Source organism: Protopterus annectens, chromosome 7.part0 (assembly GCF_019279795.1).
Source record: "Protopterus annectens isolate FY-2018-M chromosome 7.part0, PAN1.0, whole genome shotgun sequence".
NCBI classification, from domain to species: Eukaryota; Metazoa; Chordata; order Ceratodontiformes; family Protopteridae; genus Protopterus; species Protopterus annectens.
The window spans coordinates 559,306,206-559,334,160 of NC_056739.1; the positions used below are offsets into that span (position 1 = coordinate 559,306,206).

Here is a 27,955-nt window from a genome sequence, read left to right on the forward strand (position 1 = left end):
GCTCAGTTTATGTTCATGATCATTGACAAAATTCAGGGAGATAGGAACAACCAACAAGGTTGGCACACCATTTTAAACCATAAGGAACAATATTGGATCACCAACCTTGGATGTTTATTTCCCCCAGGTCTGAATGACCATCTGTGAGTTTCATATAATACTGGATGATTTAATAATTATGGTTACAATATTAAATACTCATACAGATCAAGAATTAGTACGAATAATTCAATGGTGGTTAGGCCTACCACTATTTATATTATACTCAACAAAGTATGGTATGATTTTTTTTTAGGATACAAACATGTATATGCACGGATTTGTATTCGTATCTGTTATGATGGCTTGAAACACTGGGTATTGTACGATTACAATGATGATTTTGTACTATTTACAAGGAGATTATTTCAAATCATTATAATCAATATTATAGCTGATAATGAGGCTAAAATTTTTTTACCCTATTTTGTAATATGTGATATGATCATTATTTTTTATTTTTGTTCTTATCAACATGTGGTCATCACACTAAACTATATATACTAGTTGTATATAGATGTACCATTTTCTGTTTTTGAATACCAAGGTATGTACATATAAATATACATAGATTATGTTATTGGTTTATCACTATGGAATCTGTATGCACATATGATGATTCTTTCCAAAGCTTTGATTTTTATCTTTGAAAATATGATTTAACATCCATATCTCTGGCATTTAATGTCACTGGTCGTATGCTTTGTAACTAAGCTGGTATATGCATTTTGACACTCCATCCACTAGGTGGTGCTGTACCACTGCTTCCAAGTAATCAGAGATCAGTATAAATGCAGGCTGCTTTATTTGACTTAAAACATTTTTTTGTATCCATTGATAAAGGCTGACTAGCCGAAACCGGTCTGGATTTGGAGAAATGATAAATTATATCTTCATTACTGTGTGCTCACTATCGTTCTTGCTGGTTGTTGGTAGGTGTAGTTATTCCATACCTGTGTGGTACAGTAGAGGGGAATAGCTAACGAGTAGGTAGGTAGGTAGTGGGGGTGACAGTGTAACTGTATAGTAGTCCGTAGGTATAATTGGATGGGGAGCAATAGGGAAGGTTTTTCGGATGTTGGGATTTGTATGCGAGGCAGGAAAAGAGGTATGGTGGTATAGAGTATGAGGTGCGGGGGAGGGTTTTGCAAGGTGGTGACCCTGTGCTGCTCCAGGTGTACTTGTGGTGTTCCTTCATGTGTTAGTTACATGTGTCCTGTTGGACAGCTGTGATACTACATGTGGGTTGGGATTCCAGATACTGGCAATATAGTGGGGGAAGATGGTGTCACCTACGTGTACCCGTAGACATTAACAGAAATGGAACAGAGGCTAATAGGTACATGATGTGCATGGGGCACAAAGGGGGGTGTTAGTAGGGGGATTATCCAGGGATGTGCAGGATGGCTGCAGGGAAGGTCTACAGCTTGCCATGTTGTCTATGACAACAGCTGTGCATATGCACTGCATTTTGTGTTTGCGTTGGATGGGGGTGAGGACTACAATAATACCTTGTGATGCCTATTACATCAGCTTACATGCCTACAGTAGGGTGTTCAGACCATGGGTTCGTAGGTGTTGTGTAGTGGGTTATGCAAAAACACATATAGTTATACCGTACTTTGCCATGTAAACTGGACTGTGCTGCAGTGGGACCCACATCGGGAATGGCTGCCCGTTAGGTGAAAGCATGCCTGTCGACTGTATAGAATCCGCAGCCTGTCCAGAGTTTGCTTCATAATATTGTTGTGTTCCTCTTACAATCTGCACCTATCTGGCAAATACCTGGGAACTGATGCCATTAAGTACAGACAAGTAATTGGGTTTAAGACTCCACATCCTTCAGATGAGTCATGCTAATTCATAACCTATTATTCTATCAGCTTTCTAAGGTTGTAAGTGGAATATGAGCTTTCTGTCCCTATTTGTCCCCCCAATGCTTTAGGTTCTGTCCAATGGTTTTGCTCTTAAAGGTTGAGAGGTATGGGTGTAAGCTCTACCCAATTTGCAATATTACTTACATCCCCGGGGTGGTCCAAATACAACTGCACCAGCAAACACCTGCATGCCTAGGCCCATAATTGCATACCCATAGTTCCCCCACCTGCCCCTCCTCTAGAGCACTCAACCATACTGTGGGTGCAGGTGGGGTCTAACCACATCACTACACACTGCCCACTCTCCACATATCGGGACCCATGTTGCACGTTGTTTTGACCCATGGGTCATCAGGCTTGCACAACGTACTGGTTCATATACATATACAGCCTGGTTGGATAAATCGTTACAGAGACTGACTCCAGTCATTAATTTTTGGGGTGTCCCACAAGGGACATTGATGTCTTTGTTTCAAGATTTGACTTGGCAGGTCTCTCCCACTGGCAGTATCCTGCCTGAGGTCTGTGAAGCAGTGGTGTGTTTACTTGTATCGTGTGCTTTTATGTTTCACCTGTCTAGATGTGGGGGTTGATTCTACCTGTTACACATTTGTTGATTGGACCCCTCACCCCCATTGGCACGGCCTGTGAACATATGCAATCCTTAACTGGTGTACATATCTATATATATCCATATATATATATAGATCTATATATATATATATATATATATATATATATATATATATATATATATATATATACACATATCTGCTGTATACTGTTATTTAATAAATTGTTTTCTAGTCCTGAGGAGCTTTTCTCCCCAGGTCTCTGCTGTAAATGAGCCAAAAGCACAGCCAGATTTACCCGGTTAACAGATGTAATTTAACTACATAATTCAATTAATATCCTAGCTATATATATGTGTATGGTTACACACATATATACATATGTATTTCTACATATCTATATACACACACACACACATATGTATATATATATATATATATATATATATATATATATATATATATATATATATATATATATATATATATATATATATATATATATATATATATGTATATATATATATATATATATATATATATATGTCTAATGACATATGGATGTATGGGTGTCTGCATATGTATATATCTATATGTGGGTATTTCATTATATTCTGTCTGTATGTACACATTTGTACTACGGAGAGGGGGAGGTTTTACTCCATGTAGTTATGGGTATATATACACACACACACCTCTACAGTTGTACATCTACATCTGGTTATTCCATTCTTTGCCATGTACAATAAACTGTGCTGCAGTGGGGCTCATAGCAGAAGTGGCTGTCCATTGGGCGGCGGCCCTTCCCAATGTGCACTATTGCTTACATCCCTGGGGTGGTCCACATAGACCCACTCAAGCCAACACCTGCTCTGCTAGGCCCATAATTTCATACCCATAGTTCCCAAACCATACATCCTCTTCAGCACTCTTCCTTACTCCGGGTGCAGGTCAGGTCTGGCCACACCAGTACACTGTACCCACACCTCACTTCTCAGGACCCATCATGTATGTTATCTTGCCCCATGGATCATCAGTCTTCCCCTACCTTGTACACTGGGAACATGCATGGCCTGCCGTTCAACATCGGTGTAATGGCAGGAAGTCCAAAAATGTTTGAATTAGTATCTTGCCTGTAGTCCGGGAAGCAGTGGTGTGTTTACTTTTATTGTGTGTCTGTATGTTTCACTGGTCTAACTGGGGGGGGGGGGTTGATGCTATGCATTACATGTTTGTTGATTGGACCCCTCACCCCCATTTGTACGGCCTGTGAACATATGTAATTCATAACTGCTGTATCATATCCTAGCTATGTACATGTGTATATTTACACACACACACATATATATATATATATATATATATATATATATATATATATATATATATATATATATATATATATATATATATATCTACATTACTGTATACAGATATATCTGTATATGTATGTATACATGTATATATTTATATATTGCCGTCTCTCTCTCTCTCTCTCTATATATATATATATATATATATATATATATATATATATATATATATATATATATATATATATATATATATATATATATGTGTGTGTATGTCTATATCTAACGACATGTGGGTCTATGGGTGTCTGCGTATGTATGTATCTATATGTGGGTATTTATATGTATTCTGTTTCTGTATGTATACATTTGTACTACGGAGAGGGAGAGGTATATCTCCATATAGCTATGGGTAGATATACACACATACCTGTACATATATACATCTACATCTGGTTATTCCATTCTTTGCCATGTAGATTAGACTTTGCTGCAGTGGGACTCGTAGCAGGTGTGGCTGCTCCTTGGGCAGTGCCTCTGCCCAATGAACACTTTTGCTTACATCCCTGGGGCTGTCCGTATAGACCCACTATAGCCAACACCTGCATGCCTAGACAATTAACTAGCTACCCGTAGTTCCCTCTACCCACACCTACTCTACAGCACTCATCCTTACTGTGGGTACAGGTCGGGTCTGAACACACCACTACACGCTGCCCACTCTGCACTTCACAGGACCCATCTCGTACATTGTCTCAACCCGTGGGTCATAAGGCTTTCCCACGCTTGTATTCCAGGTGTGTACACACCCCGTCTAGAAAGGTCGTCGCACTGGCTTCCTCCCATATTATGACAATTTTTGGGGTGTACTGCAAGGGACGCTCCTGTCTGTGCTCCAAGATTAGATTTCCCGGGTCCACTATGCCCCCCCCCCAGTTGTATCCTGTCTGTGGTCTGGGGAGCAGTGGACTATTTACATTGTGGGTTTGTATGTATGTTTCCTCTGTCCAGCTGGGGGTGTTGTCATGCCACGTGTTACATGCTTCTTGCTTGGGCCCCTCACTTTCATTGGCATAGCCTGTGAACATATGTCATTCTTGTCTGCTGTTTCCTAGCATAGCTGTATATCTGTATATATCTATGCACACACACACACACACACACACACACACACACACACACACACACACACACATATATATATATATATATATATATTAGGATTTGACTTTGCAGGTTGACACTGTTTCTCCCACTGGTAGTATCCTGCCAGTAGTCTGGATAGCAGTGCTTAATATTCGGTTTGCATGGTATTTGCCTTTTGGCATTGATGTCTTCCTCATTGCATGTTATATATGTGTCTTGTATCCTTGATTCATGTGTACGTACGCTGTATGCGGTCCTGGGAACTTCAACACTTTATTTCAATAACTCCTCACATCTCCCCTACTGCAGTACTCAAGTTCACATATTTATGTTATGTAGCAAGTTGTACCACTTCACACTGTACATAGATTCAGTTCACATGTTTGGTTTGATTTCCTGTGGTGAGAATTAGTTTGCTGATACCTCATGCATATCTATTGCTAGGATGGCTTAGTGGTTAGCTGCTGTGACTATAGTGTACAGGGTCCTGGGTCTGAGCCTTGCAGAGGGAGTTTATTTTGTTACTGGGCAGAACATGGGCCGCTGGATCCAGAGTGATTAAGGCACTTTAAAGTGGTTGTAAGTGGATTTGCGTGGGTTTGCGCGACGGTAAGCACTTCTAACCTCCGGTTACAGTTTCTTACACTCAGCTTCTACTTTGCTTAACCTGTGTGGGCAATGCTTACCCCCATGCAAACACACTTAGATACTCTTACCACTGCTTATTTGTGCATAGACCTGCTTACTTGTGCCTTATTCGTTATGACACTAACACTTCACATGTGCATTTCATGCAGTAGTCCAGTTCACATTTAAATGTTATGTAAGTTATATGGCAAAACGATGTAAAATTATGTTCATACACAGATTTCCCATGGAAGATGATTTGTGCTGCAGTGGGACTCGAACCAGGAATGCCTGTTTGTTAGGCGGATGCTGTAACCACTCTACTATTGCTGTGCTGCTTCATGTGCATATGCATTCCTTGTTATCCTCTTTAGCCTTTTCAGCTGCTGCAACTTTAGCTAAGCGATGGGCAAACCCGCGCACCTATGGTTAGCTGTACTCAGGGTTTTAAAAAAATTAATACAAGGTTTTTTTCATTTTATTTCAATGTACGTTTGCTGTTGAACACATGGGGACTGTTGGTGGAGATATGCAGACACCTATGAGCAGTTTAACTCATTTATTTACACTTTCTTCTGTTCTACTTTGCAGGGGCATGTTTATTCTGAGAGCTCTGCTCTCAGACATGCCCCCTGCACTTGTCCATGCTTAATGTAGGATTTGGAGCTCCAGCAGCACACCTTCATTATTATGCATGGTGCACTGCCGTCCTCCTCATAAACTGCCTGTTACGTGCAGGACTAGTTTAGTCCTGCATGGCAGATTAGCAAATCCGGGGGAAAGACTACATTAGAAATTAGCAGCTTACTTAGCAATGATAGGCAAGAGTATTTGATCCTGATCTAAAGGGTGTCAGACACTTCCATGGTCTTATAAGGCTCCAAGTCTGATTTTGTGAAAGACTGAAACATTGAAGGCAATGCAATTTACAGTAACTCCATTGTATGTGTGAAGGCTGCCAGCCTAGCCAGTTAGAATTTTATAGATAATTCTGTCATTTGTAAGTATTAATGTAAGCCACAGGCTTGTTGTCTTAAATGGAAAAAATGCTGTTACATGTGGAACTGCAAAAAAATGTAACAACAGTGCACTCTGCTGTAAGAAAGATAAGTCAAGCATTTTATGACTCCCTTTGATGTAAACACGGCTCTGTCCAGTCTAGATGAAGGAATTCTTGCTATTGTTTTAAGGCCAGATTTAATGGCCAGAATTTGCATGCATAAATGTCCTTAATGGCTTTGCTTCCTGGCCTGGTGTGAGCTTACTAAAGAATGTAGCTTGTTAGCCTGGGAAACCCAGGGAAGTGTGAAGAATGATGTAATGTGAACCAGAAAAGTGATTTTAAAAACAGAGAGAATCAGAGAGCATTAAGCATTTTTTGTCTTGACCATCCAACTCATCAGCACTCTGCCTTTGCTCTATATGTAAGTTTATCTTAGACTTGTGTTTTCTCTTAGAAATAGCTAGAAACTAGAAAGATTAGACCAAGTGTTTTTCTGTGATGTCAGAACTGTAGTACTGAATTATTTTAAGCATTTCTCTGTGATCTCTGAATTCTTGACTAGCATTGTGTAGTAAAAAGTTTTGTCTTGTGTTTTTAGTTATTTATTATTAAATATTTTTAAACCCTTTTAACTTTGGCTGTTTAGTGTAGAGATAATTTAAGCTCTAGAGTACATTGCATGTATATAGTGATCCTGTACCAAGTCACTCTAATAAGCCTTGACTGTTTAGTCGCACTTACCAGTTAGATAATAATATCGCATAGTAATAATTGGACACCCTTTTAAGGGCCTTTAGGTAGCTGATAAATATTAGTAGGTGGTGGCAGCTGATACTACCATATAGTCTGGGAAAAAGGGGCACAACTAGAGAATCTGTGCCAACCTTCCCCAGGAGTGTCTGTGTGGTTGTATAAACTCTTCTCAAAGTGTGTGTGTGTGTGTGTGTGTGTGTGTGTGTGTGTGTGTGTGTGTGTGTGTGTGTGTGTGTGTGTGTGTGTGTGTGTGTGTGTGTATCAGCTACTTGGGCAGGAACATGAAGCACTGGTTGGGCAGAGAGGGTGCTGCAGGTTTTAGCTTGCCCACTAGGCTGAGATCTGGACCCTGTAGCTGTGCCAGTGAGGCATCTTATTCGGGACCTAGAGAGCAAGGGGGCGCCCAGCCCTGGACTGACCGTGATCGCTGTGTGCTCTTAAGGGAAATTGCACTTTACTGTGTGTATTTATCCTTTCCTCCTATATGAGATTCCCCTCACTGGTGTTAGTGGTGAGGATTGAGGCTAATTGATTGCTGGGCCAATGCACGGGCATCACATATGAATTGTTTGGCAGAGGCGGGATATCCACACCACATATTAATTGGTTGGCAAATACTAATTGGCTTGTAGTGGTGTTGGTATAGTGAATTCCTGTAGCTTTTGTACAGTGAGCTTTGAATGTGTTTTGTACTCTAAATCAGCCATGCAGTGAATAGAGTTCAGATCACAATTGTTTTATTTCTTTTGTTAGCTTAGTTAGTCAGGGTGAGCAGGCAGCATGTCAGCAAAGGAGTATGGAAAGCTGACAAGCGCAAGCTGGTGGAGATGTGCCAGGCTAGAGGACTGGTGCATGGAAACCTGACTAAGTCAGACCTGGTTGCAGCCTTGGTTACAGCTGCATCAGAAAACACAACCAGGAGGACAGTCAGACTGGCACTGGAGCTATAATACCCTCAGAGAATGGACAGCTCAACCTTTCTGCAGAGGACTTATAAGTCCATCTGGAGCTAAAGAGACTAGAGTTGGAGGCCAGGCATTTGGAGATAGAAGCCAAGGAAAAGGAGCAGCAGAGGAGGCATAATAGGGAAATGCTGACTCTTTGCTAGAGTCATGGAGGTAATGGGGATGGGAGCAACTGGACCCCAGAAGCACAAAGGGTCAATAAATTCCTTCCACTGTTTAAAGAGGGGGATCATTTTGATAATTTCATTCATATGTTTGAGAGGGTATGTAAACAGTATAGTGTTGACCAAAGGCTCTGGGTACAATTCCTGACCCCCTTACTCCATGGTAAAGCTGTAACTGTTTTATCAAAAATGTCTGATGTTGCATGTTTTGAGTACACTGCTGTTAAAACTCACTTGTTAGAATTGTTTAAGCTAACACCTGAAATGTATAGGAAAATGTTTTGTGAGCATAGACGCAAGGCAGATGAATGTGTGTGTGAATATGTTGCTGAACTGAGCAGTTATTTCCATAGGTGGGTGAGTGGATGTCAGGTCATCACTTTTGAAGGGCTGGCAGACCTTTTCATGAGGGAACAAGCCTTTAGCACTTTGCCTGAGGACATGAGGATCTGGTTAGCTGATAGACAATATGCTACTTCAGATGAGTTGGGGAAGAAGGGGGATCTTTATCTGGCAAGCAGGGCAGCCCTGCACAGGAAAGGGGCCTCCAGTTCTGCTCATAGGTCTAAAGGAACCCATGGTGGGCAGCACAGACTGCCCCAACAGAATCTGCCAATAACAGGGAAAGCCACAGGTACATGTCCAGGAGCTGGGGTTAAATGTTTTGAATGCAACCAGTGGGGTCATGTGGCATACAGGTGTCCACAGAGGCAAGGTGGGGAACAAAAGGTGAGGGAGCCAGTAAGTGGGAGAGCCAAAATACTAGCAGTAGGTTGTTTTGAGACAACAGGGGTACCAAATTACCATCCTGCAGATGTCCTGATAGTGTAGGATTTGGATGAGACATTACCATGTGCTAATGCAGTTACACGCAGTCAGGTCAGGAGACAAGTATGTGGGTCTGGTAGCCTAGAGGATACCCAGACAGACTGCATACTTGCATCCAGGACTGGTGAGGTGGTTACTTCAGGGAGGGAGCTACTCTGTAGCAGTGAGACTAAATGTGAGCCACAGCTGCTTGTGGGTACTGACGTTCCCTTGGACAGAGTGACTGCAAAGGTAGAGGTGAGTAGGAGTACCCAGGCTGACAGTGAGGCACCACTGTCAGAGGATGCCAGACTTCCTGTGGAAGGGGAGCTGGGAAAGGTTACAAGGAGAGAGTTGAGACAGGCTCAGCTCTCAAGCCCTACATTGCAAGGCCTGAGGCAGGTAGCTAGGGAGGCACTTGATTCTCAAGGAAAAGGGAAATTTGTGTACTGGGACAAAGGGTTACTATACAGAGAGTGGACTCCTGAGGGAGGGCTAGAAGGTGAGAGAGTACAACAGTTGGTAGTGCCTAGATCTTACCGTCTGGTGCTTCTAGCCATAGCCCATGATATTCCCTTTTCAGGTCATATGGGCATAAACGTACATAGGGGTGTATTATGCAAAACTTCTATTGGCCTGGAATTTCCAGAGCTGTAATGGTACTGCAGGACCTGAGAGCCATGCCAAAAGGTAGGCAAGGCAGGAGACAAGGTGAGAGCTCCTTTGATCCCTTTGCCTGTGATTGAGGAGCCATTTCAGAGGTTAGCTATGGATATTGTGGGTCCTCTGAGTACCCCAATTTCCACAGGGAAAAAGTATATCCTAGTGGTAGTGGATTATGCTTCACGATACCCTGAGTCAGTGGCTTTGTCCTCCGTTGAAGCAGAGGAGGTGGCAAATGCTTTGTTAGAGATTTTTAGCAGGGTAGGTTTCCCAAATGAAATTCTGACTGACAGAGGTGCCAGTTTCATGTCAGACCTGCTGGCTTGTCTGTGGAAGTCCTGTGGGGTGAAGAACATGAATACCACTCCCTACCATCCCCAGACTAATGATCTTGTTAAGAGGTTAAACTCTACAATCAAGTCCATGCTACGGGCATTTGCAGATCAGTTTAAGAGGGAGTAGGACAAATATTTGCCCCATCTGTTGTTTGCTTACAGAGAGGTTCCCCAGAATTCCACAGGGAACTCATGGGCTTGGCCCAGGAGAACCTGGCAGAAGCCCAACAGCAGCAAAAGGTGTGGTATGACAGGAATGCTCGAGCTGGAGAGTATGATGTGGGGCAGCAGGTAATGGTTCTCATTCCTGTCAGACACAACAAGCTGCAAGCCGCTTGGGAGGGACCCTACAAGATGGTAAGAAAGGTGAATGATGTTAACTACATGGTGGAACTGCTAGGCAGAAGGTAGGGGCACAAATTGTACCATGTTAACATGATGAAACTTTACCATGATAGGGAGGCCCTTGTGCTGAGCATTTGCAGTGGATTGCAGGAGGAGTCTGAGGGAGATCTGGGGATTGATCTTTTCAGTGAGGCTCGGGCTGACACCTCAGTGGAAGAGGTAGCAATGTCCCAGCAGCTATCTCCTCCCCAGGTTCGAGAAATCCAAGCAGTTTTGCAGGAATATGGGGACATGTTCACTGGGAAACCAGGGTGCATCCACCTGGTGCAGCACCAGGTGGATACAGGACCCCAAAGGCCTATTAGGCAGGCCCCTTATAGATTGCCTGAGAGAACCAAACAGACTCTGAGGGAGGAGGTACAGGAGATGTTGGAAGTAGGAGTGATTCAAGATTCCAACAGTTCCTGGGCCTCCCCAGTGGTGCTGATGCCAAAGAAGGATGGCAGCACCAGGTTCTGTGTGGACTACAGGAAATTAGTCACACAGAGTCAGATGCTTACCTCATGCCTAGGACAGATGAGGCCCTAGAGCAGCTGGGTGGGACTAAGTATCTTACAACCGTTGATCTTACCAAGGGTTACTGGCAGGTGCTCTTGACTCCCAGTGCTAGAGAGAAGTCAGCCTTTGTGACTCCGTTTGGATTGTACAAGTTCACAAAGATGCCCTTTAGGATGAAGAATGCCCCAGCAACTTTTCAAAGGCTGGTAGATCATATCCTAGCAGGAGCAGGAGGGTTTGCCCTTGCTTACCCAGATGATATTGCCATCTACAGCCATTCCTGGCCAGAGCACCTTCAACATGTCAGGGAGGTGCTGGGCAGACTACAGAGGGCAGGGTTGACCACTAAGCAGAGCAAATGTCAGGTGGGTATGGCAGAGGTCTCTTAACTAGGACATAGAGTGGGGAGTGATAAGATAAGGCCAGAACCTGCCAAAGTGGAAGCCATTTAGGCAAGGCCTGCACCTGTTACTAAAAAGCAGGTAAGGGCATTTTTAGGGACAACAGGGTACTACAGAACGTTCATCCCCAGTTATAGTACCATAGCTGCTCTCCTCACAGACCTGACAAGGAAGAACAGGCCAGATAAGGTAGTGTGGGCCCCAGCATGTGAGCAGGCATTCCAGAAGCTTAAAGAAGCTTTGGGAGGACCCGCTGTGTTAGCCAGTCCATATTACAGCAAAGAATTTGTTGTGCAGGTAGATTCTTCAAACCATGGGGTGGGGGCTGTCCTTAGCCAGATTTCTTGAGAGGGGGAAGAGCACCTAGTGTTTTTTCTCAGTTGTAGGCTCTAACCCAGGGAGGAATGCTATGCAGCCGTAGAAAAGGAATGTCTAGCCATAGTGTGGGCACTGCAGAAACTTCAGCCTTATCTGTATGGAAGGAAATTCACTGTTATCACAGATCACAACCCCCTAACATGGTTAAACAGAGCCAGCCAGCAAAATGCCAAGTTGCTAAGAAGGAGTCTAGGGTTGCAAGCATATATGTTAGTGCAACACTGCAGTGGGATTAGCAATGTCAATGCAGATGGGCTCTCAAGACAGGGAATGGGGTAAGGTATACTCAGATAGACCTAACCCTCTCAAGCAGTTTTTTTCAAGGGTCACTTGAAAAACTAGATTGAGTTCTCTGGTGGGAGGGGGGGTGCCAGCCTAGCCAGATAGAATTTTCTAGCTAATTCTGTCATTTGTAAATATTAATGTAAGCCACAGGCTTGCTGTCTTAAATGGAAAAAATGCTGTTACATGTGGAACTGCAAAAGAATGTAACAACAGTGCACTCTGGTGTAAGAAAGATAAGTCAAGAATGTTATGATTCCCTTTGATGTAAGCATGGCTCTGGCCAGTCTAGATGAAGGAATTCTTGCTATTGTTTTAAGGCCAGATTTAATGGCCAGAATTTGCATGCATAAATGACCTTAATGGATTTGCTTCTTGACCTGGCATGAGCTTACTAAAGAATGTAGCCTGTTAGCCTGGGGAACCCAGGGAAGTGTGAAGAATGATGTAATGTAAACCAGGAATGTGATTTTAAAAACAGAAAGAATCAGAGAGCATTAAGCATTTTTGTCTTGACCATCCAACTCATCAGCACTCTGCCTTTGCTCTATGTGTAAGTTTATCTTAGACTTGTGTTTTCTCTTAGAAATGGCTAGAAACTAGAAAGATTAGACTAAGTGTTTTTCTGTGATGTCAGAACTGTACTACTGAATTATTTTAAGTATTTCTCTGTGATCCCTGAAGTGTGTGTGTGTGTGTGTGTGTGTGTGTGTGTGTGTGTGTGTGTGTGTGTGTGTGTGTGTGTGTGTGTGTGTGTGTGTGCGCGTTTGTGCGTGTGTATGTCAGCTACTTGAGCAGGGACACGAAGCACTGGTTGGACAGAGAGGGTGCTGGAGGTTTTAGCTTGCCCACTAGGCTGAGATCTGGACCCTATAGCTGTTCCAGTGGAGAGTCTTTTTGGGGTCCTGGAGAGCAAGGGAGTGACCAGCCATGGACTGACTGTGATCTCTGTGTGCTCTTAAGGGAAATTGCACTTTACTGTGTGTATTTGTTATCCTTTCCTCCTATATGAGATGCCCCTCACTGGTGTTAGCGGTGAGGATTGAGGCTCCTTGCTTGCTGTGCCAGGACACAGGTGTCACAGTATGCTTACATAGCAAAGCATTAGGTAGTCACTTTGTGCTATAGTCCCTGTTTTGGCAAAGAAATGGACTGAAGTCATTAAGCCAGGGTATTTTCCTTTCTTGATAGACAGTAATTAATTTATCTTTACTCAGATCATAATTGTGTTGCCTTATTGTTTGCACATTTTTCATAGTGTTTTATTATGGGATGGAAGTTTAACTTGTTTAATTTATAGTACCAACAGGCTTACATTACTGCTGACACAGGGACTTTGCAGATTGTATTGTCATGAACTCCAACCCCTAACGTATAACAAACAAATAATTATGCTTTAAATAGACTTCAGTATAGCATGCTTCTGTACTGCAAACTGTATTACTCTAAAGTATGAAGTATGAAAAATTACACAGGGGTTGGAAAGTTGACATAATGGTTAAGGTGTTTATCTTACAGACACAAGGTACAGTGTTTGTAATTGGCTAGTCTTAAAATGTAGTGCTAATCTATGAACCTAATTGCAAACTTTGTAGAAGCACGTCAGAATGCAGAAGAAACTTAGCTGGTGCATTTTAAGTGTGAATATTTTTTTAAATTCTCTTTTTAATCTATATAAATTAATGAACTAGGTCAAATACATTAGCAGTATTGATACCAAAACAGAAATATTGATGTAGATTGTTAGAATACTGGTGATAAGCTATGCATCCCCCTATCTGTTTTCAAATCTCCATAATTAGACTTTGTCAAAGACACCCTATCCTTACTACTGCTTAAATGTTATTGTCATGGTCAGCTTATTATTACAATTGTTTAAATTTCATTGTCATGGTCACCTTATCATTATAATTGCTTGGATTTCATTGTCATGGTCACCCTTTCTTTACCACTGCTTGGATTTTATTGTCATGGTCACCCTTTCCTTAACATTCTTTAGCTCTGTTGGTGAACCTTTTCCTTACCACTGCTTGGATTTTATTGTCATGGTCATCCTTTCTTTACCATTCATTGGCTCTATTGTCATGGTCACCTTGTCCTTACCACTGCTTGGATTTTATTGTCATGGTCACCATGTTCTTACCGTTGCCAGGTGCCCAAATCAATGGGTACTGTATCCTCACTTCTGCTTAGATCTGATCGCCATGGTCATCCTGTCCTTATCATTGCATTTAGGTTCTCATTTCTCTTTGCAGTTAAATTCAAATATGTCTGCTTACTACCACTGACATTCAGTCAGGATAATCAGCATTTGTTAAGATCGATCTTACTTTCAAAAGAGGTATGTCAATATTTGACAGTAACATATGAATATCTAATGTACAGCTGATTTCTTTGACACTGAGACATTTCCCAGAAGTATGTGTGGTTGGGCTGAAGCCTATATTTGTCTCCCAATGTACAGCACTGATACTGGGCTCAGTCTTGCCAGTTTATTACCTGTTGTTGCTTATTTGCTTAAGCCATTTTTAGTTCTTATTACTGTTCGTAGTGGTCAAATGAATTCCATTGCACTTGTGGTCAGCTTTTCATTGTTCAAAGCTTTAAAGACCTGAAGATGTTTATTTACTTCACTACATGCATTTTATTTACTTCACTACATGCATTTTGTAGACTTTTTCTGCATCTTTACTAGCCTACTTTGCAGAAGTAAGTGATAAAGATTTGTTGCCTGTCAAAATTGTAACATTTTACTGTAGAAGAGCAAGAATTAAAAAAAAGGTTGTAGCAATGAAAATATCTTTGCTGATTACTGAAGCACCTGTAATAGATTGTAAAGAATTGTCTCAGGAGTGTGTGATCTGGGTAGCCACTCAAGAGCCACAGGTACCCATTACTCTTTTCTTCTTCTTTAGTCTGTATTAAGTCTTCCATTTCAGGATTGTCTGCGTTCATTGGCTCATTGTCCTTTGTTTCAGAGAGAAAAGCAGTGAGTGCAGAGGATTCTTAGAAATATATATTTTTTAAATGTGGTACAATCTGTTCTGATGTTGGCATTTTCATTCATTTCTCAACAATTGCATTCAGATGTGACTCAGATGCTTTTTATAGCTCATAGAACACTGAAAGCTCTCAAGCTCCTCTCCTACCCATAATGCATTAGTCCCCTAGCATATCTCAGATCTCGTTTGCCGCCTTCATGTACAGACATTGTCACAATTATCAAGCTTTATTGTAGTTGTGAGTAAAAAAACTGATTTTATATACTTTTCCTTTTATCCTTGTTCTGTAATAGCCTTCTCTTACACTAAAAAGTGGGCAAAAGGGTAAGCTTTTATCACCATTGTTGGTATCTTTTGTCTTTCTTTATTTCTTGTCATACCCTAGCAGTAGTCTCTGTTACCGTTGTTAGTATTTCTCTGCTGTAACGTTTCTTTTTTCCAAAAAAAAAAAAAAAACAACTTTCCCTTTCTCTTAGTAAGTGCTTTTTTGGATATATATTATTGGAAAGGCAGAAGAAACATCAAGATTTAAAAAAATGCAAGGCCTGTGGCCACAGGTTACCATTATCAGATGCACATGAGTCCCACGTCTACTGTCTAGGCCTGGCTCATTTGAATGTGTCCTGCGATTTATGTGCATCCTTTAGTCTACGGGCATTGGATCTGAAAAATAAATTTATTTTGAAAGATTTACTTTCTTCAGATTTACTTCCTTCCACTTTTCAGACAGTACCTGTGGTTCGAACCCCCAAGAAAATAGAGAAAATAGGAGGCAAAGAAGTGTCCGTTGGACCCATTGGATCTTCTGCAATGAGCTTTGCTACTCATGCAGAACCACCTCAAAAATTACCTAAACTATCGTCTCTGAAGGCAAAACACTCAGATCTTGCAGCTTCTGATGCCAAATCCATTTTGTCAGATCTGATCCACTCTGAGCCAAAGAAGCTCCCATGGACCTGCTATGATTTGTCACTGGATCCCATCCTCTCCTGTCTCCTATCCCTGTTCTTGGAAAAAAGCCCCCACTTCAGGACCTCATCCATTGCATCATTATCTTGTTCCTCCAGAAGTTTGACTGAAGCAGATGTGAATAGGATGATGAGGAAATTTCTCTCAATGCAAATACAAATGGGGGGGGGGCACTCCCGGCTCCTCTCCTATCTGGTCAGGAGACCTTCATAAGTATTACTTCACCAATTTTGTCTCCTTCTCCAATCTGAGCTTCAGTTTCAGAGCAGTTGGAACCAAGAATCCCAAACCCACCCGTACTCCAGTACTGTGTTTGAGTGGACCGGCTCTGAGCGTGTTGGAGCCGGATGACTCTTGGAGTTGGAGCATCAGCTCTGGGGTGTTAGAGTCAACGCCAAGATTAAACACAAAAACCCACCAGCACTCCCATGAAAGGTACAGCAAATCCTTTTAATGAATGAATATATTAGTGTAAAACATACAATAAAATAAAAAACAAACCATTTCAGCCCATTAGCCTTCATCCAAGAGGAATCGTTATTCCTGGAAGTCTTTGGGTCTACCTCCTGGGTGACTCCAGCCACTGATGAGCTCATTAATTTACTCTCTTGGCAGACATGGAAGGAACCTGACTCAATTGAGCCAATCCCCAAAAACCAGACAAGATTCTGGCACCACCCAAGGATAGGAAGTTTTGGAGTAATAGAGTACCCATGGATTCTATGGTCGTAGCAGGAGCCACAAAGAAGGAACTTGTGGAACAAAGTTCCTCTGTTCATCTTCCTAACAGGGAGTCTTGAGGAATGGACAGATTTGTGAAGCATGTAAATGCTTCAGTAACCTTTGCACTTCGATTGCTGAACTGTTTGGCACACTTTACTAGACATCAGAGGGATTTGATTAAAGAAATCATGAAATCCCTCTTGGGGACAATTACCTCTGAGGCAGAAAGTTGTATTGCCTCACAGTTGGCTACCCTACAGTACATTTCAAATGTGTTCATGCTACTCTTTTCACATGCAGTTGAAGTTAACTTAATGGCGGTAGGCTCAGGCATTTCCATTAGGAAGGCATGCCTGGATGTGCCTGTGTGATTTTGTAATGCCCTTCAAGTCTTCCTTCATTAATGCTCCTTTTGACAGAAATTCACTGTTTGGCCCCCAAGGTTAAAGACACACTATCCAGGTATGGGCAGGAAGATAAAACCCTGTCTGCTGTGGGGTGTACATTTGTCAACCCCTCAAAGGACTGTTTCCAGGACTTGAGGTGGTCAAAAAATATGGTTCCAAAATTATCAGGGTCTTTTCCCAAGATCCTTCTGGAGATTGTTCCCTCAAAGGCAGGGGGAAGACTCTAATGACTCTTGTCTCTAGTAAAGACTCTAATCTTATCTCACTTTCCCTCTGCTTCCTAGGATCGCCATGCGGCTGCTGTTTCACAACCCCAGCCCACCCCCATTGAAAGGTTTTCTATGGTAGAGGACTGCTGTGCTACTTTTAAATTATCTGGCAGAAGCACCAAAGTCATACCCAACAGCCAAGGCTTTATTTCTGCAAGCAAGCAAGGTTAATACCTTAGTCTATTACTCGGCAGTAATGTAAAGGCTGAAATCTGCTTTGCCTTCCCCAGGAACCAGAAGCACTAGCTATTATCGCATAGGTCTCATAGCTACTGTACAAAATAGTGTATAGTGTTCTCAAACTAGAATCTAGTGCTAAGTCTAAAATCATAGCAGTTAAATATACAACTGAAAGACCTTGGTAAGCTGCGTGCTTGTACTTACATTAACAGCACATACTGATTGGCTCTGTAATAGCCTGGTTGGGTTGTGCCCCGCTCCATTCGCCTCGCTCCTGCTCAGCTCACTCCACTCCCCTACCCTGCACCCAGTTTCCACCCACCCCCACATCATCCAAATATATTTGTGCTCCTTGTCACCTGATCACCTCCCTCCACCAATTACTACTACTGGCCACACCCCCAGGAAACTGGCCTTACTTTTGTACTCCTCTCACTACTACCATACCTTAAAACCTATTCTCAATCCTAAGGCAATACACCATCTATTTCCCGCTATACCCTAACATGTTTCTTCTACTAACTTTTCTCCTACTATCACTCTCTTCCTCAACTTATATTACATTCATACATACATTCAACCCCATAGATAATACTGCCTACCATACAACACACACTTTAACACCTACTAACACATATACCAACTTTACTATCTGTCCAACATTATTTAAGGACGACATAATACTATATACTAATAAGACCCACCTTCCAAATCCTTACTGTAGGAAACCCCCTTATATAGTCTTTACAAGTGTAGCACACACTATTAAGCATATAATAATTTTCAGCACAATACTCCTTATATCAGGAGACATTCACCCAAACCCAGGAGCCTGTTCCACTACCCTAGCAAATAAAACCAATGAGACCTACTGATTATAAATATCAATGCCAGAAGTATTTCAAACAAACTCCCAGACCTACATGCATTAATTTCTCACCATTCCCCAGATATTATTACTATCTCAGAAACCTGGCTTAAACCCTCTATCACAAACAATGAAATTCCCCCACCAGGATACAATATTCTAAGGTTATACAGAACAGGCAGGAAAGGAGGTGGAGTTGCCATTTTCTTTAAAATTCACTCAACCTCCAGCCACTTCAAACCCTCTTACCCATATTTCAGAATGCAGAAATTTTAGGTGCCACTCTATCTGTGAACAATAAAAACAAATTAACATTCTATGTAGCTATATCCCTCCTGGAAATAACTCCCATACTATAGAAGAAATTATTCAGTGGCTCAGTCAAAACCTTCCATATGAAACAATTGTACTAGGAGATCTAAATACTGACTGGCTAGCATGTAACTCAACTAACCCCTCCATTCCAATAAATCTCTATGGATTTGCCCAATTAATCCAAGAACCCACCAGAATAGACAAAAATTTCCAACAACAGTCTATTATTGACTGGACATTAGTGAACTACCCCAAATACAACTATCACACAGGACTTCTACCAGATGGACTAAGCAACCATCTCCTTACTTTTCTCCTTGGGAAACATGCCAATATCCCAAAGCCCAAGTCAGGGCCAACAAAAACCTAAACCCAGAGGATCTAAATGACACTCTAAAACAATGCAACTGGGAGCCACTAAAAACTCTAGACCTAGACCAAGCAATAGAATATTTCAACAAAATATTCACCAGAGTTCTAAATGCAGTTGCCCCAATCAGAAAAATTAAGAGTCAAAGCAAACTATGCTCCATGGCTGAGCAGAGATGCAAGAGCCTTATTAACATCTAGGGACACAGCCTGGAAACAATGGAAAAAAGACAACTCTAACCAAAGTAAACAAAACTGTAAACAACTTAGGAACTTAGCCAAAAAACAAACAAAACTAGACAAACAAAACTACTTCCTCAGTTTACAAAACAGACACTCAAAAAACCCACAAAATTCTGGAACACCTTAAACTCTCTGCTAAGACCAGGTAAAACTACCACCCCCATCCCTAAATCCTCCAATAATGAAAATAGCAATATTGCTACCCAACTGAACCATCACTTCATAAACTCAATTCACACTTTAACCACCCAATTCACCAAACACAATGACCTACCCATTACTACTAAAAATAGCGCTCCATGTAACTTAGCTAAACTCACAAATAACTTACCCCCTTTACCCTCTCACCTGTTCCAAATAGCAAAATTAAGAAGCTCATCTGTAAACTAAAACCTACAACTCTTGCAGCCGATGGAATACCTGCAAACTTTTTGAAAATAGCAGCTGACTCCTTATCTTACCCCATCTCAATCCTTATCAAATGGTCAATCAAAAAAATCTTCGTTCCTCATATCTGGAAAATCTCCTACATCATACCACTACATAAAGGTAGTAACTCATATGACTTTTACAATTATCGGCAAATAGCCATTCTCTCTTCCTTATCCAAGCTCTTAGAGAAATGTATCCACTCCCAGGTTATCCAGTACTTAACCTTACATAATCTTCTTTCCCTCACTCAACATTGCTTCTGCCCTCACCACAGCACAGCTATTGCCCTTCTATCTTTCATAAATGTAGTTAACCTGCACAAAAATAACTTTGTATCTGCTATCTTCCTTGACCTTTCTAAAGCTTTCAACATGGTTTCACATCCCCTACAACTTGATGCCCTCTCTACCCTATCCTTTGACTCCCCTACCATCTCTTGGTTCAAAAGCTATCTATCAGATAGACAGCAAGCTGTCCAATGGCAAGCTGAGTTATCACCCCTCCTCCCTACATCTATAGGTGTACCTCAGGGATCAATACTTGGCCCATTATTGTTCTCTGTTTTCATAAATAACCTACATACCTCCTCCAAACATGCCACATTAATACAATATGCAGATGACTCTACACTCATCTGTGCAGCCCCATCTCTTACCACCCTAAACAAACTGGCCCAAGACTCCTTCTCTTCCGTAGAAGGCTGGATCACTGACATCCAATTGATTCTCAACCCTAATAAAACAAAACTTCTCTTGTTTGCCCCCAATAACTCCAGATCCACTTCCCTAACATTCTCAATCACATCTAGAAATGGCACATTCATCTCTCCTACCACACATACAAACTCCTAGGAATTGAGATTGATAAAAATCTGTACTTCGATATTCACATAGCTCAAACTATCCAGAAGGTCCACAAAAATGGGTACTCTTTATAGACACAAGAATTTTCTCACTGACAAAGCAAAAATTACCCTAGCCCATACCCATCTCTTATCCACACTACTGTATGCTGCACCCATATTTACCCATATTAGAAAAGCAGACCTTGACAAATTTGAGGGATGTTAGAACAGAATTGCTAAATTTGCAAACAATTCCCCTTTCAAAATCCACCACTGCAAAGTACTTACTGACCTTCAATAGCTCGAATTCCCACAATTAACTACCAACAGCTTATATGTGCTTTCAACATCCTAACCATCACTAAAACATCTACTAACCCACTACTCTTCCAATTGTCCTCTTAGATCTTCTAATAAACCTCTCCTAAATATCACCACCGCCAACAATACTGCCAGCAAAGCCCTATACTCCTACAGAATAGCTAAATACTGGAGCACTCTCCCCTCTAGTATAACCAATACGTCCACAAACTCCCACTTCAAATCACTACTCAAAGCACATCTTAGAAAAACCTGATCTGCCCATGTATCAACTAACTACCCACCTTTTATCCAGTGGCACTCCTCTCCATGTTTCTGTAACATAGCCAATTTTCTGTCATGCAAACCAGATTAAAAGATGTATTGTACTATGCTACCCTTGTTTAATAATTCTACTACTGTTTGCTCATTGTATTATATAAATTGTAATGTGTAGCTGTTAGCAAGAATTGTACTCAGTTTCACTTATTTGTAACTCTGGAGCTTTTCAACCCAGGCCTCCACTGAAAATGGACCTGTTCCAGTTGGACTATCCCAGTTTACAAATGTAAAATAAATAAAATAAGTAAAATAAATAAAATTATGGAAGATGTCATCCACATGGCATAGCAACCCATAGAACCAAGGCTCTAGATTTACCTTCTCTGACAGATCCTACCAGCACTCCTGAAAGGAGGCCTGATTGTCCACCTCTGGAGGCAGTCAGAGGTTGTTTATCCCTGCACCAGAGAGCCTGGCTACAGATTACAAAAGATTTGTGGATGCAGAGGATTATTTCCAGAGGTTGTATAATTCCATATTTCTTTCCTCCTCCCTGTACAGTAAACAAAATTCATGATGTTCCACCCAGTAAGAGGAAAACAGCAGCAGTAGAAATAAAAAAGCTGCTACGAAAAAAAAAGTCATTCAGGAAAGCTCCAGAACAGAAAGAGTCAAGAACTTACTTAAGATTTCTTTTAGTACCAAAGAAAACAATGGACTGGACACCAGTTTTGGATCTCAGCAATCTGAACAAGTCAGTTCAGTACACAACGTTCAGAATTGTCACGGTTAAGTCCATTCTGCCATTTCTGCACCAGGATAATTGGATGTGCTCAGTAGGTGTCCAGGATGCATGCTATTATATCAAAATGAACAGACAATTACCATTAGTCATTACCATTTCAGAACTCTGCACTTTGGTCTCACCAGGCATCAATTTATCAAATCATGAGATCATGTACTCCAATAATGCTCTCAACTGGGAATTACTTTCAATCGCAACAAATCTCAACTGACACCAAGTCAGATATTGGAGTTCATAGGGGCGTTGTTTAACACATCTTCTTTGACAACCTCCCTTCCTCATACAAGGGTTCAAACTATATGATTTCATGTTAAAATGATTATTCAAAATTCTTGTTTTTCGACTGGAATGGTCCGTCAAGCACTGGAGTCTGTGTCTGCTGCGATAGTTCTGGTTCCGTTAACAAGATATCACATGATAATCTTTCAGTGGACATTAGCAACTCAGTGGTCTTTATTCCACCAGTCTTTATCCAACCAGATCAAGATAACTCAGGCATGCAAAAATGACCTTCTTTGGCGGATTTACTCTGATCAAGTTCTTCAAGTTCGCCCCTTCACTCTTCCTCAGCCCAAGGCCATAGTCACCATGTATTCTTCCCAAACTGGGGGGGGGGGCAGTTCTTGGGAAAGACAGTCCAAGGCACATGGTCTTCCAAAGAGGTAAATACACATATAAATATCCTAGAGATGGGAGCTGTACTGCTAGAGTTGCAGGCCTTCCTAGACACTTTTCTTTCTGGTACCATTGCAGTTCAGACAGACAATATGTCAGTGGTCTGGTACATCAGCAAACAAGAACAATGAATCTAACCCCCTTTGTTGAGAATCTTTGAGAGTTTGTCAATGGGCAAGCTCATCCAATCAGTTTCTGATAGTAATGCACATCCCAGGGAAATCCAGCATTATAGCACACAAGCTGAGCAGGTCCATTCTAATGCCTTGTGAGTGGTCTCTCAAAATGAAAGTGATACAAAATTTTTTCTGTCAATGGGGCAGCAGTTTTTTTGCATCTCCCCTCAACAACAAGTGCAACATGTTCTTTGCCCTGCCCCCCCCCATTAACATTTAAAGACAGTATTGAACGAGTCATTATGCTGAAAAGTTATTTATTTGTAACAGATTTTTTTAAGTATCTAGTTCTAGCTTTTCTGTTACATGCACTTACTAATGTTGAGCAGGTTGATCTATTATACAGTTGTTTCTTGTCATATCCATTTGAGCCTATGTCACATCTTATATTTTTTTATTCAAATCCCTCAAAAAAACAAATGCACCTCCTTTACACCCCAAAAACCTATTAATTTAACATTTTGTGTTACATGCACATACTAATCTTTGGAAGTTTGCTCTTTTATAAAGTCATTTCTTGTCATATCCATTTGAGCCTGTCACATCTTACAAAAAGTTTTGTTTTATTCAAATCCCTCAAAGAAAAAAAACAAAAACCCCCCAGTTACACCTCAAAAATATGTTAACTTAATATTAACACACAAACCTATGTACATCTTCAAGTATTGAAGTTTTACTTTCCTAATAGAAGCAAGTATCCCAAATTGACAGTCACACTCGTAGACTTGGGTTAACCTAAAATAAAGGTTATCCATGCTAAGACACATGGTACAGGCTGTGCTTTTGCTAAGTGCTTTCTGACTTTTTCTTATCTTTATTTTTCTCCAAGAATGAGAAAACATGTAAATGCTTTCAGGAAACATTATCTTGTAGCTGTTGAAAGAAAGCCATTAAAAGAAAGGCATATTTTATTTTTATTGCTGTTTATCAGATTGTCTCCATGGAGATAGGATAACCAGATACAGAGCTGCTTCTACAAGTGTTTATGTATTTCTTTCTGTATGTATGCCACATCGATGGTAGTCCACTGAGCACAGACGGTGTTATAAGAGATCTGGGAACACAGGTTGACAGCAGTTTCTCTTTTGACCACTACATTGCCAGTGTGGTCAGAAAGTCCTTCTATGTGGCACATCTCTTACTAAGGGTTTTGCATCCAGGAAGAAAGAGGTCATTGTCTCCCTCTACTCTTCTCTCATTAGGCCAGTCATTGAGTACAAGCCCCCATTTAACATGTACCTCACTAAACACCTGTAACAACTCAAAAGTACCTCACAAAGAGGATCATAGGCCTTAAACAATTGTTCTATATGGGCAGACTAAAAAAAACTCCAAATATTCTCTGTCTCATATCACCTACATAGAGGCGATCTCTGCTTGACTTACAAAGTCATGTCTGACCCAGCTCTGTTAGAAATTCTGCATCAAAAGAAATCCCAATCCCTCCACACCACACGCTTCAGAGACCTCAACCTCATTACCACAATCAACAGAACTTGCTGGAGGGACAGGTTCATAACCCAAAGACTGCCCATGCTGTAGAATAGACTTCCCCTACATGTCAAGCAGAGCATCTCACTGGCCCACTTCAAGAGAAATCTTGATACGTGGATGGAAAATAGAAAATTCATCCCAGGGATCACTCCAGTGGCTTTACTCAACAGAGGCACTGGGAACTAAGGTTGGGTGTCATGATGCCAGGGTAATCCTATGGGCTAGGCTTGTAAAGGCTCCAGGGCCATTAACCTAGTACACACCTATGAACCTATGTGTTTATTTATTTATTTATTTATTTGCAAAAGGAGAGCTTTATTATGTTCATTGTTCTTTTTTATTTTAGTTTCTCTTAAAACTTACTAGATAAAGCCAAGAGCCTTAATCTAGTTATTCTCCTGTGCAAGAATGAAAAAAAGCACATTTTTTTCTTGTATTATACTCTTTTGAGCAGTTTTCTTTTTCTTTTTTTACATTGCGTTGCCTACATTTCTTAAAGCTGAGCAAGGAAAAAGAGGAAAGAAGAAAAAAACAGGGGCACCTGTTTACTTTAGTATCCCATTGCACTTGAATAATGACTGAGAAAACTTTACTTTAGAGTATGCAGATACCGTGCAGTATACAGACATTACTATTAAGAATAAAAGTTTGTTTTACTTAGCAGTTAACTCTTTCCTTCCTTTTCCCTTCTCCTAAATGTTCCTCCAAACATTAATGACATGAAGTAGGGCATGTGCTTTAGAGCCTGCTACAAGTTTAACAAAGTCAAAATTCAAATATTTCCAGGGTTTTTGTTGTGTCATGTTTCAAAAATTTAATTAATGCTTTATAGCATTTAGCTAAGGTGCTGCTTAGTAGAGAGAAGGTAACTTTGGAATAGTTGCTGAAGGTTTTTCATTTTGCTGGATCACGGGATTTAATATTTTTCAAGTAATACTGCCTTATGGTCAGATCTGACAAACAAAGATATTACACTGTTTGTACCCCTGGTAGGAGAATGGACCAACTGTTCCAGGATGTTGGTATTAACAAAGTTTGGGAAGTGCTGGGCTTGTGCATTAGAAGTAGTGTAGGATTCCCAGTCTATAGAAGGGTAGTTGAGATCCCACATAAATATCAAATTGGGTTCAATGGGGAGGGACTCTAGTACATTGACATAAGTGGTATGGGTTTCCTGGGACATGGTGGAGGACCTGTAGGTTGCACGGATATGGTAAGACACCCTGTTTATGATGAATTGCACATGTATGACTTCCCGTGGGTCATACACTTTAACTAGTTTGGGTGTGAGACTGGTTTTAATATAGACTGAAACTCATCCACCTTTAGTTCCCTCCTGTGCAGTAGCTGCTCTAAAGGTGAGAAAGACATTATAAACTTGCACTGGTGGGGTACTGTCAGTGGCTTTAAACCATGTCTCCATTACTATACGGACATCTCCACTCTCCAAGGAGAGGAGAGCTTGCAGGGAGTGGAGTATCTTGTTCTAGCATTGAGCAGTACCACCTTCAGATATTCCTTTGTAGGTTCAGTAACGTCAGTAGGTTTATCAATTTAGCATTGCCTAAAAAAGGCACTGTGGGGTGGAATAGGTCTTTGCCAATATCAAAAAGCTTAGAGGGGAGACGTGCAGACCATCCTTCACAAAGCAGCATGGTCTGTCAATAAGACTATCATATATTTTAATACCCAACCCCCAGATTAACACCATAAGCTAAACCAATTGTTAAAATCAATCATTTTCTATTGGTAACATGGCATCTTTCTTGGAGAAGGTAGTATGCTGCTCATTGCTAGACTCGTACCTGCCTGAGACGCATAGTCAGTGAGCTCAATCTTGTCTTGCTTCATATAGTTAAGGGAGGTACATCTCAGGTCATTAACACCCACATGTGCTGTGACAGATTCATACTGGTACAAGTGGTTCAGTGACCAGACTGTCTATGTGACTTGATATATCCTAGACCCAGAAGACAGTTAACTGTGACTCTCAGGTCCCTGTTATATCATCAAAAGAGCAGATCATCAAATGGCTTTTCAAACTGTATTTTGTCAAACATGTCATTTGCTGAACTGTTCTTGCTGAGATCACATTACAGTAGGGATCAGGAAATTTGCCCTTTCCGCATAGTAGTGCGGTCTTGGAGTTGGTATATATAATTAGCGGGGGGTGGGGTGGGGTCAGGATACAACCCACCCACATGAGGGGATTTAACGAATGGCATTTCCGATGAAATGCCGTTCGATGATCTGAAGGTTTGATGCTATAATATAGACCCGTAAATCTCTACTTACTTAGTCTGGTGAGGGGGGGGGATATCTGTGTGTCTCTCAATAAAATCACCAGTGACTAAGAAGTTTGGCTATGTGTTGGTTTGCCTTAAGGGCTTAGCAATGGAGGTATTGGATACAGTGTTACTCTGTGTAGCTGTGGGTGGTGTTTTAACGGAGTGTTACTTGATGGCTGACGACCCTTTTTTGATTGTGCTGTGCAGGAGGTCTTAGTGTTTTAGGAAGGTTAACTATAAGTGCCTTAACATGAATAGTTTTGTGTGTAAGATCTTTACCCTGTGCAGTAGGTGTGGTGCAAGTGACAGTGATAACCTCTATAAGATTAGTTTTGGTTGTATGGCAGAGTTTTGCCTCCAGTGTTAAAGTATATTTATACCTCCCACATACACTATCTGTTGTTTTAAGAATAAGTGGGCTGTCAGTGAAAATGAAGCAATTGCTACAGTGTCTTAGAATACCCATCCCAACCATAATGGCCACAGAGAGAGTTGGGAAGTGCTTATCAACAGCTATTGATCTATTAGGGAGACGTGGGGAAAACGTAGATATTAAATGAGTTAATAAGACAAGAAACTTGAGCAATGCTCAGCTATGTGCAGACTAGATGCTCTAGTATATATCTTCTAGCCGGTGTTTGTTGCTTTCATTCCAGTTGCTCCCATCATATTGCCCCTGATATCACTCCACACACCCTGGGGTGGGACTGGCTCACTTGTATGTGGATTAGGATAAGAACATGGAAGCACCAAGCAGAGCATCTTGCAGTATCATATATGCTGGCTGACATGTCAGGGATTTTTGTGATGCTGTAACTGCAGAGATACAGTGACTCATTATACTCTCATAACATTTCTAGAACTTAGAATTCCATCCCTGTAGAACTTAAAAGTCTGCAAAATCCCAATGCCATTAAAAAACAACTACGTTTACTTCAAAGAAAAATGGATGTGCCTCTGCAGCCCTCCAGGGTGATCTGAATAAATAAATAAATTGTATACTACATCTCTCTTCATCTATCTAACATCCCCATTTATCCTTCTACTCTGTTAGTATAAAAAGCTCTTTAGTCGGATTGTTTCTCC

The 27,955-nt window shown here is 41.1% G+C and overlaps 1 protein-coding gene across 1 annotated transcript in view; it reads left to right on the forward strand.

Annotated features, from left to right (window-relative positions):
- Positions 1-27,955, forward strand: part of LOC122806593 (complement decay-accelerating factor, GPI-anchored-like) — a 514,569-nt gene that overhangs the window by 264,190 nt on the left and 222,424 nt on the right. The window lies entirely within an intron of this gene.